The following is an 8,695-nucleotide window of genomic DNA, read 5'->3' as shown; positions in this document are numbered from 1 at the left end:
GCAGTCGGCAAAGTGAGGGAGGGAGAGACGGGCAGAGACGGGACTCGGCCGCTGCTCTTGTGTGGAGAATGGGGAGACTGTGATGTAGCCGGGATCAGCGAGGAAGGGAGGCTGCTGTTGCAGGTGTTACTGCAGCTGTGGGCTGGTACATCTGTATCGCCCCCAGCCTCTGCAAGGACAGCGGGAGGGAAGGGGCAGTGAGTGAGCCGGGCTCGGCTTACACGGGGCTGCGCTGAGACTCGGCTGCTCCGCACACGCACAAGGCGGCGAGGATGCCCCTGGTTCCTCTCCCGGTCACTGCAACCTTCCTGAGCCCGAGTCTTCCCCTGGAGAACGGGCGGGCGGCGCGGGGAGTCCGTGCCTTCTAGCGCCGGCCACCGGCCAAGGACAAGGACAAGGGGTCGCCCGGCCGGACCTGGAGCTGGAGCCGGAGCTGGAGCCGGACCTGGAGCTGGAGCCGGACCTGGAGCTGGACCTGGAGCCGGAGCCGGAGCCTGTACAACTCGGGAACTGACCGCGGTGCTGAAACATTCGCCACTAGACGGGAGACGGGAGCTGACTGTGGGTCTGAAGCCATCGTTAGCGTGGAGGGAACTGTCCGCGGTACTAACACCACCTCCACTGTCCGCCTTGCTGAATATATCGCCAGCGTGGAGGGAGGGACTGTGAGATTTGGCCGCCGAGTTGCAGCGCCGAATATTCTTCCTGATGCAAAGCTGCCTGTAATCTCCCCGAACACTCGCCTCACACAAGGGGGAGCGAATATCCCCCTCCCCGCAACCCACAGGGACAAGTCGCTGCCTGATTCCACCGCCCGGTTCCACCCTAAGGTAAAAACCGTTTACAAATCCTCTTCCTCCGTCAAGCAGAGCCGTGTTTATTGCAATGGTCATTTAGTACATTGGCCCTCGCCGTGTGCAGCTGGGCGTTTGTAAAATGCAACTCCCATAACAGATAGAATTGCATTGCAGTAGAACCCAGATAGGCGTTTGCACTTTCTCCAGCGATTTAAAAAAAAAAATGTCTCTGCATGCAACTTTTCAATATGGCTGGGCTAATGAATAATATATGCATAGAAATTCCTTCAGACCTTGGTCTAGGTCTTGTTGTCTTTCACCTCAGTTGCAAGAGTTGACTTGTTTTCCCCGAGAGCACTATTTATAGCCTTAGAGTCCCGACTGGCCGCCTCTGTGTAAAAACCTGGTGTAACCTGCCCGTGGCTTACACATTTGATGAGGCATCGCCCACGGTCCCCGCGTTACGGAATCCCACGGTCCCCGCGTTACGGAATCCCCACCCAGCCACAATCCCGGCTGTTTCCACTCGGATTCCCGAAACAATGGGCCGGTTTACACCGCGAGGATGATGTTGAAGGCGAATTATTTCCCCGTTTGACTCGGCCACAGGGCGACATATTTGAGATCAAACTGTTTGGAAATATTTGCAACAACCAAAGTCAAGTGTAAACCGAGGCCGAGCCTGTAGACGAGGCGGGAACGCGAGTTACAGCAGCCGGAGCCGCCCCGCTTTACCGGACACTGGGTCCAAATAGACTCGCCCCTCGCCCACCCCCCGCTCCGGTAACGAGGCCCCGTGGCAGCGATGTACCCGGGATGGACAAGGAACAGACAGATAGCTGATGAACGTGCGTCGTGTATGAAGCCATCATTAGTGAATCCATTAAACACAAGGTCACGGTGAATGATCGTGTTGTAACATGGAGAGGGTGCAGCGCGCTGATGCTGTTTGTTACAATGCTGCTTTACCTGTAAGTTCTCTTCGCTCAACCCTGTTCCTCCTCTCCCCCCCTTCCCCCTTTCAACCCCCCTTCTCCCCTTCCCCCCCTTTTTCCCCACCGCCCCTCTCCGTTTCACCTCCCCCTCTCCCCCCTCCCCCTCCTCTCCCCCCCTCCTTTTTCCCCCCCCTCCCCCCTCCTCTCCCCCCCCTCCCCTCCCCCCTCCCCTCCCCCCCCCTCCCCCCCCTCCCCTCCCCCCCCCCCCCCCCCCCCCCCCCCCCCCCCCCCCCCACCTCCCCCCCCCCCCCCCCCCCCCCCCCCCCCCCCCCCCCCCCCCCCCCCCCCCCCCCCCCCCTCCCCCCTCCCCCCCCCCCCCCCCCCCCCTCCCCCCTCCCCCCCCCCCCCCCTCCCCCCCTCCCCCCCCCCCCCCCCCCCCCCCCCTCCCCCCCCCTCCCCCCCCCCCCCTCCCCCTCCCCCTACCCCCCCCCCCCCTCCCCCCCCCCCCCCCCCCCCCTCCCCCCTCCCCCCCCCCCCCCCCTCCCCCCCCCCCCCCTCCCCCCCCCCCTCCCCCCCCCCCCCCCTCCCCCCTCCCCTCCCCCTCCCCCTCCCCCTCCCCCCCCCCCTCCCCCTCCCCCTCCTCCCCTCTCCCTCAAAACCAGACATTGAGACCTCGCTAGGTGTTCAGGGCAGCCTGTAGTGGAACTCTCTGCATGAGGACAGTGAGTGCCCAGTTAGTGAGAGGCCTTTGAAGGAAGTAGCTCCAGGAGTGTGAAGCGGTTCCATGTTGACTGCCATCCATCCTTTCCCAACAACATCTGTGGGCTTGCTGACCACTCCATTGTCTGCCCAGCAATCCGTGTGTCCAAAATGACCATCTTTCCTCCCTGGGACCTACAAGGTTCTCCCCCTATGTTGCCTGAAAGAATGTGTTGCTATGGTTTTTGAACAGCATCGAGGAAGAATTACAGTGATGGGGAGAATGCTATCGATCACAAGTTTTACTGCAATTCAGAATGTTACTGGGACCGAGTCGTACAGAATGTGGCCTCTGGGGGTCATTCAGATTTCAAACCCTTCACTTGGATCTTTTAGCTAAAGGTGACACAGTGGTAGAGTTCCTGCCTCACTGCACCAGAGACCCGGGTGCGATCCTGACTATGGGTGCTTTCTGTATGGAGTTTGCACGTTCTCTCTGTGACCACGTGGGTTTTCTCCGGATACTCGGTTTACACCCCACGCTCCAAAGATGTGCAGGTTTGTAGGTTAATTGGCTTTGGTAAAATTGTAAATTGCCCCGTGTGTGTGTGTTAGTGTGTGTTAGTGTGTGTTAGTGTGTGTTAGTGTGTGTTAGTGTGTGTTAGTGTGTGTTAGTGTGTGTGTGTGTGAGTGTGTGTGTGTGTGTGTGTGTGTGTGTGTGTGTGTGTGTGTGTGTGTGTGTGTGTGTGTGAGGTGTGTGTGTGTGTGTGTGTGTGTGTGTGTGTGTGTGTGTGTGTGTCTGTGTGTGTCTGTGTGTGTCTGTGTGTGTCTGTGTGTGTGTTAGTGTGTGTTAGTGTGTGTTAGTGTGTGTTAGTGTGTAGGAGTGTGTGTGTTAGTGTGTAGGGATCACTGGTCAGTGTAGACAGGGTGGACACGTCACTCATATAAACAGCTCACACGCGTGTGTGTGCCCATCGAGGCTCGCACACGCGTGTATTGGTTGGAGGGAAATCAAAGCTGCAGGTACGATATTTATCTGCTTGTTTATCTTGGATTGTTTTTGGCAAAATATTCCTTAAGTGGAAGAAATGGAGGAGACTCTGATTAATGCAAGCTGGCCGTGTGAGTACACAGTGGTTGAGAGGAACCTAGTCTTTTATTCCCAGCAATGTGGGACAGGTGCCAGGTCTATGTTCTGTAGGAGACTCTGATCCACGTCTGACTGTGTGTTGGATAATTCGAGTCGGCTTGGAGCAGTTTCAAATCATTGCACTAAACATCTGTTCTTCAATACAGTTGGTGTTAAGTTGGCTACCTCGACTCGAACCAACGGCTGCTGTAGGAGGTGGAGATTTGTAATGTCGATATTTCCAGGCGTTGAGATTTAACTGCAGCCTGGATATTTCAAGAGAAAGAATTAAGAGCACCAGCTGAGTTTAAAAAACAAAACAAAAAAAAACGCTAAAAATGTTGGAATAACTCAACGGGTCAGGCAGCATCTCATGGATAGTTGACATTTTAATTCGGGACCCTGCTCCAGACGGATTGGTGTAGGGGCGAGGGGGAGGGGGGGGGGGGGCACTGGGAAAGACGTGAAGGTGAGGCAAGGCCTGGCAGTGGTGGATGGGCAGATGGGGGGACGACGAATGGGGGCGAGAAGGAGACAAAATGATGTCAGATAAAGAGATGTGAAATGTAAAGCTGGAGGGAGGGATATCGGAGGGATGGGATGGGATGGGGGAGAGGGAGGAATATCGGAGTGATGGGATGGGAGAGGGAAAGGGATCGGAGGGATGGGATGGGATGGGAGAGGGAGGAATATCAGAGGGATGGGATGGGAGAGGGAGGGATATTGGAGGGATGGGATGGGGGGGGGAGAGGGAGGGATATTGGAGTGATGGGAGAGGGAGGAATATTGGAGTGATGGGATGGTGGAGAGGGAGGGATATTGGAGGGATGGGATGGGATGGGATGGGGGAGAGGGGAGGAATATCAGAGGGATGGGATGGGAGAGGGAGGGATATTGGAGGGAGGGATGGGATGGGAGGGGGAGAGGGAGGGATATTGGAGTGATGGGAGAGGGAGGATATCAGAGGGATGGGATGGGTTGGGAGAGGGAGGAATATCGGAGGGATGGGATTGGAGGGGGGGAGAGGGAGGGGGGGAGGATGTACATCAGGGTGGGCGTGGGAAAGAAAATGGGTCGGGGGTGGGGGAGTGGAATTGTTACATAACATTGGAGAACTCAATGTTTGTACCATTGGGGTATAAACTATCCAAGTATGGTGATGTTCTGGCAGCTTGTGTGTGGATGATGGAGGAGGCCCAGGGCACAGAGGCCAGTGTGGAAATGGGAAGTGGGGGTTAAAATGTTTATCGACCAGGATATCCAGCAGGTCTTGGACTGGATGCAAGTGTTATAAATGGTCGCCCAGCCGACACTTGAACTCGCCGATGTACAGGAAGCCGCATCCCACATGAGAAGGTGGAATAGCCCAGGATTGGGGTGTGAGCGGGTTCTGGCAGTCGGCCAAAGGGCCTGTTTCCTGTGTCAAGTTGCGTTGAAGAACAGCACTGGGACTTATCCCCTTTTGCAGTGTGGCCCAGAGATCTTTAGCCAAACCAGTCATATCTCTGTACACCAGAATGAGTTACCAGAGTGATGAGATTACAATAGGCTGTTGTGCCGTTAAGTAAATAATGTCACAATCTGTCTGTGGGTTAATAAGTTAATGAAGCACTGACAGGTGGCCTCTTGAACAAGTTTTGATTTTGGAATAAGATCAGTATTGTGAAAGAATATAATTCAAGCATGTGATCAATTTTATTATTGTATTTAGCCCATTTCTCAATGTCAGGCTAGTTTACAATTCAATAGTAACTGTATTTTTTATTGATTGGGCCCCATTAGATAACATGAAGTGAATCAGTATTAAGATCTTGCAGTTGGCTTTAGGTTGTTATCTTCTACATGTGATTCAATTGTCAAATAAATACAAGCTGCTGATGCTGGAAGTCTGAAATAAATATGGATGGAGAGACGGAGATACCCGCTTTCAGTTTCAATTCAGTTTACTGTCCCGCGTACCGAGGTACAGTGAAAAGCTTTTGTTGCGTGCTAACCAGTCAGCGGAAAGACAATACATGATTACAATCGAGCCGTCCACAGTGTACAGATACATGGTTTAAGTGTGGAGTGGTTGTAATATGTGACTAGATTTACCGCATCTCTGGAGAAAAGGAATAGGTGATATATCGGGTTGAGACCTTTCTTCAGTCACGAGATGCTGCCTGTCCCACTGAGTTACTCCAGCTTTTTATGAGTATCTTCAGATTAAACCAGCATCTGCAGTTCCTTCCTACACATTGTAGATCTGCAGCTGGGCCTAGCGCGCAAATAGCCGCCTGGGTTGGAAGCTGCGATGGTGGGGAGGTAAGAGGAGATCACGGCTCGTGTTACTGACCCCTCAACACACGTGGGAAAGCGAGAAGCAAGTGTGTCTCAGGATGTGGGGAGGAAAGGGGGAGTATTGTTGGTGCCGGGACACGGGCAAGGTTGTTGAGGTGACTAGATAGTTACCCCTGGCCTCTCATTAATCATCGCTGGTCTACCTGGAGCAGCACAGTGTGCCGGGGCAGCAGGACAAAGATTGTCCATGTCAACAGGACAACAAGCTCATCAGGAAGGCTGGCTTCATCCTGGGGGTGGAGTTGGATCCATGGGAGGTTGGTCTTGGTGGGGACGATGCTCCTCAAACTACAGTGCATACTGGATAATACAGCTCACCCCCTCCATGACACTGGTCAACCTGAGGAGCAGCTTCAGCAACAGACTGGTTCCACCAAGAACCAGCACACAACGCCACAGGAGATCCTTCTTCCCTGTGGCTATCAAACGGTACAATCCTCCCCCTTCTGTTGTGGAAAGAATCAGTTGGTCAGGTACGGGTCAGCAAACCTGATGATTTTTTTTAAAGCTGCATTTTTGCTGTAACACGATATTCTACACGACCAGTTATACACTTGTATATACGTCTCGATTGTACTTGTGGTGAAGTTTAGGGTGGCGCGCTGGTGCAGCGGTAGAGTTGCTGCCTCGTAGTGCCGGAGACCCGGGTTCGATCCTGGTCAGCACGGACTCGGTGGGCCGAATGGCCTGTTCCCGCTCTGTATCTCTAAACTAAACGACATCACGATTTTATGGGATGGCAAACAAAGCATTTCACTGTACCTTGATACAATAGGCCAATGCCCATAACAATAAACAGAGCAGCTCAGACATGGATGGCCCATGGTCAAGTGTTTTATTGTCGTGTCCCAGATAGAACAATGAAACTCTTACTTGTAGAAGCTCAACAGAATATGTGATCATAGTACTGTGTAACCTATATAATAAACGAGAAAGGAAAAACAGTTGTGTGTGTGTGTGTACATACATATACACATACTGTATAATATACATATACACATGAACACATAGGCACTTATTGTGTGTGTGTGTGTATATACATGTACACATACTGTATAATATACATATACACATGAACACATAGGTACTTATTAAAATCAAACAATAATAGTGCAACAATAGTCCATGTAGATCAGAGCTTTTTTGAGGGTGTTGGGGAGAAGCTGTTCTTGAATCTGGAGGTGATAGTTTTCAGGCTCCTGTACCTTCTTCCCGATGGTGGCAGCGAGATGAGAGCATGGCCAGGGTGGTGTGGGTCTCTGATGATCCTGGCTGCCTTTTTGAGCCCTGTGTTGTATTCCCTTGCTGTGCTGTTGACTCGGGATCGCAGGCTTGCTGTTGACACGAGGGCATTGCAAGATTTGACCAAACGTAATTGAGAACTCGCTCTCAATGTCACGCCAATCCCCAGAGCTTCCAAAGGGAAGGAATTATTTCAGTGAATTCGGACAATTTCACATCAATCTGGTTTCAAATAAGTGAAAGCTCCCAACAATTGAAGATGACATTAAAATCTTCCTCTACACTCCCCCACACCTAGTGCTACACCCGTGTTCATATTTCCACCTAATTATCGGTTGCTACCTGAGGTGTTAGTCTCATTCTCACAGCCCTGGAACTGCTGAAGCAGTTTCCTGGTTACAGTGAAAGGCCTGATGGAGCATTCATGCCCAAGAATGCCCATGTGACCTATTATACATCTCGTGGTGAGAATAGCAGGGTGTATTCCCACACACTGAAGGATGCAGGACAGACACTAACATGGACACACCCTAAATCGCTAAACATCACTAAATGGGACTCGGTGCTGGAGTAACTCAGCGGGTCAGGCAGCATCTGTGGAGAACATGGATAGGTGACGTTTCACAGAGTGCTGGAGTAACTCAGCGGGTCAGGCAGCATCTGTGGAGAACATGGATAGGTGACGTTTTGTTTTGGGACACTTCTTCAGCTGACCCTGCATTGCTCACTTCTATTTAGTTTACAGACGGCTGTGGAGGCACAAGCATCTATTTTTAAGGCAAATAGGATTCTTGATTAGTACGGGTTTCAGGGGGGGGAGAAGGCCCTTCCGGGGGTTCGGAGGGAAACGATTGCCCTATTTCCAGAGGAGGGACTTTTGGGCCCCGAAACTGCTCCTATTTCCTTAGCTCCATATATGCTGCTGCACCATAACTCAGTGGGTCAGTCAGCATCTGTGGAGAACATGGATAGGTGACGTTTCACAGAGTCAACCATGGAGTAACTCAGCGGGTCACTCGCCTACGTCACCATCTGTTCACAGTTCACATCATCCACTGTGGACACATGGATAGGGCCAATTTGTTTCGGGATGCTTCTTCTACTGACCCTGCATTGCTTCACTTCTATTTAGTTTGTGGAATTCTCTGCCTGAGGGAGGTGGAGTCCGTGGATCTTTTTGCGGCAGAGAGAGATTCTAGATAGGGCTACGGGTGTCGGGGAGAGAGTCAGGGGATATGGGGGGTTAGGAAGGGGGACTGATTGGGGATGATCAGCCACGATTGAATGGAGGCAGTAGACTGGATGGGCCGAATGGCCTCTAATTCTGCACCTAGTGTCTATGTAACACGATCCTATAGCTATGACAAGTCCCCATGCTCCCCTTCCCTGAGCCTAGCCTGAAACATTCACTGCTCCTCAGCTGTGAGTTTACTAATAAAACCACTCCAGCCCACGGCAACCATCGTGAGTTCACAATTTATTGTCCCCCTGGGGCAATGTACTAAGTCTTTCATAACCTACAAACCCCACTAACTCAATGTGACAGTCTGTTG

At 52.4% G+C, this 8,695-nt stretch overlaps 1 protein-coding gene across 2 annotated transcripts in view; it reads left to right on the top strand.

Moving 5' to 3' along the window:
* Nucleotides 1–471: 471 nt before the first annotated feature.
* LOC129714070 (leucine-rich repeat and fibronectin type III domain-containing protein 1-like protein) overlaps nt 472–8,695 on the top strand; it is an 89,502-nt gene continuing 81,278 nt past the window's right edge. For both annotated transcript variants that reach the window (XM_055663529.1, XM_055663528.1), the window contains exon 1: nt 472–830. The gene's annotated coding sequence lies outside the window, so the exon portion shown is untranslated. The remainder of the gene's footprint in view (nt 831–8,695) is intronic.

The sequence above is a fragment of the Leucoraja erinacea genome, chromosome 38 (assembly GCF_028641065.1).
Source record: "Leucoraja erinacea ecotype New England chromosome 38, Leri_hhj_1, whole genome shotgun sequence".
NCBI lineage: Eukaryota > Metazoa > Chordata > Chondrichthyes > Rajiformes > Rajidae > Leucoraja > Leucoraja erinaceus.
Note: the sequence above shows the minus strand (reverse complement) of the source record. Positions and strands in the feature narration are given on the sequence as shown.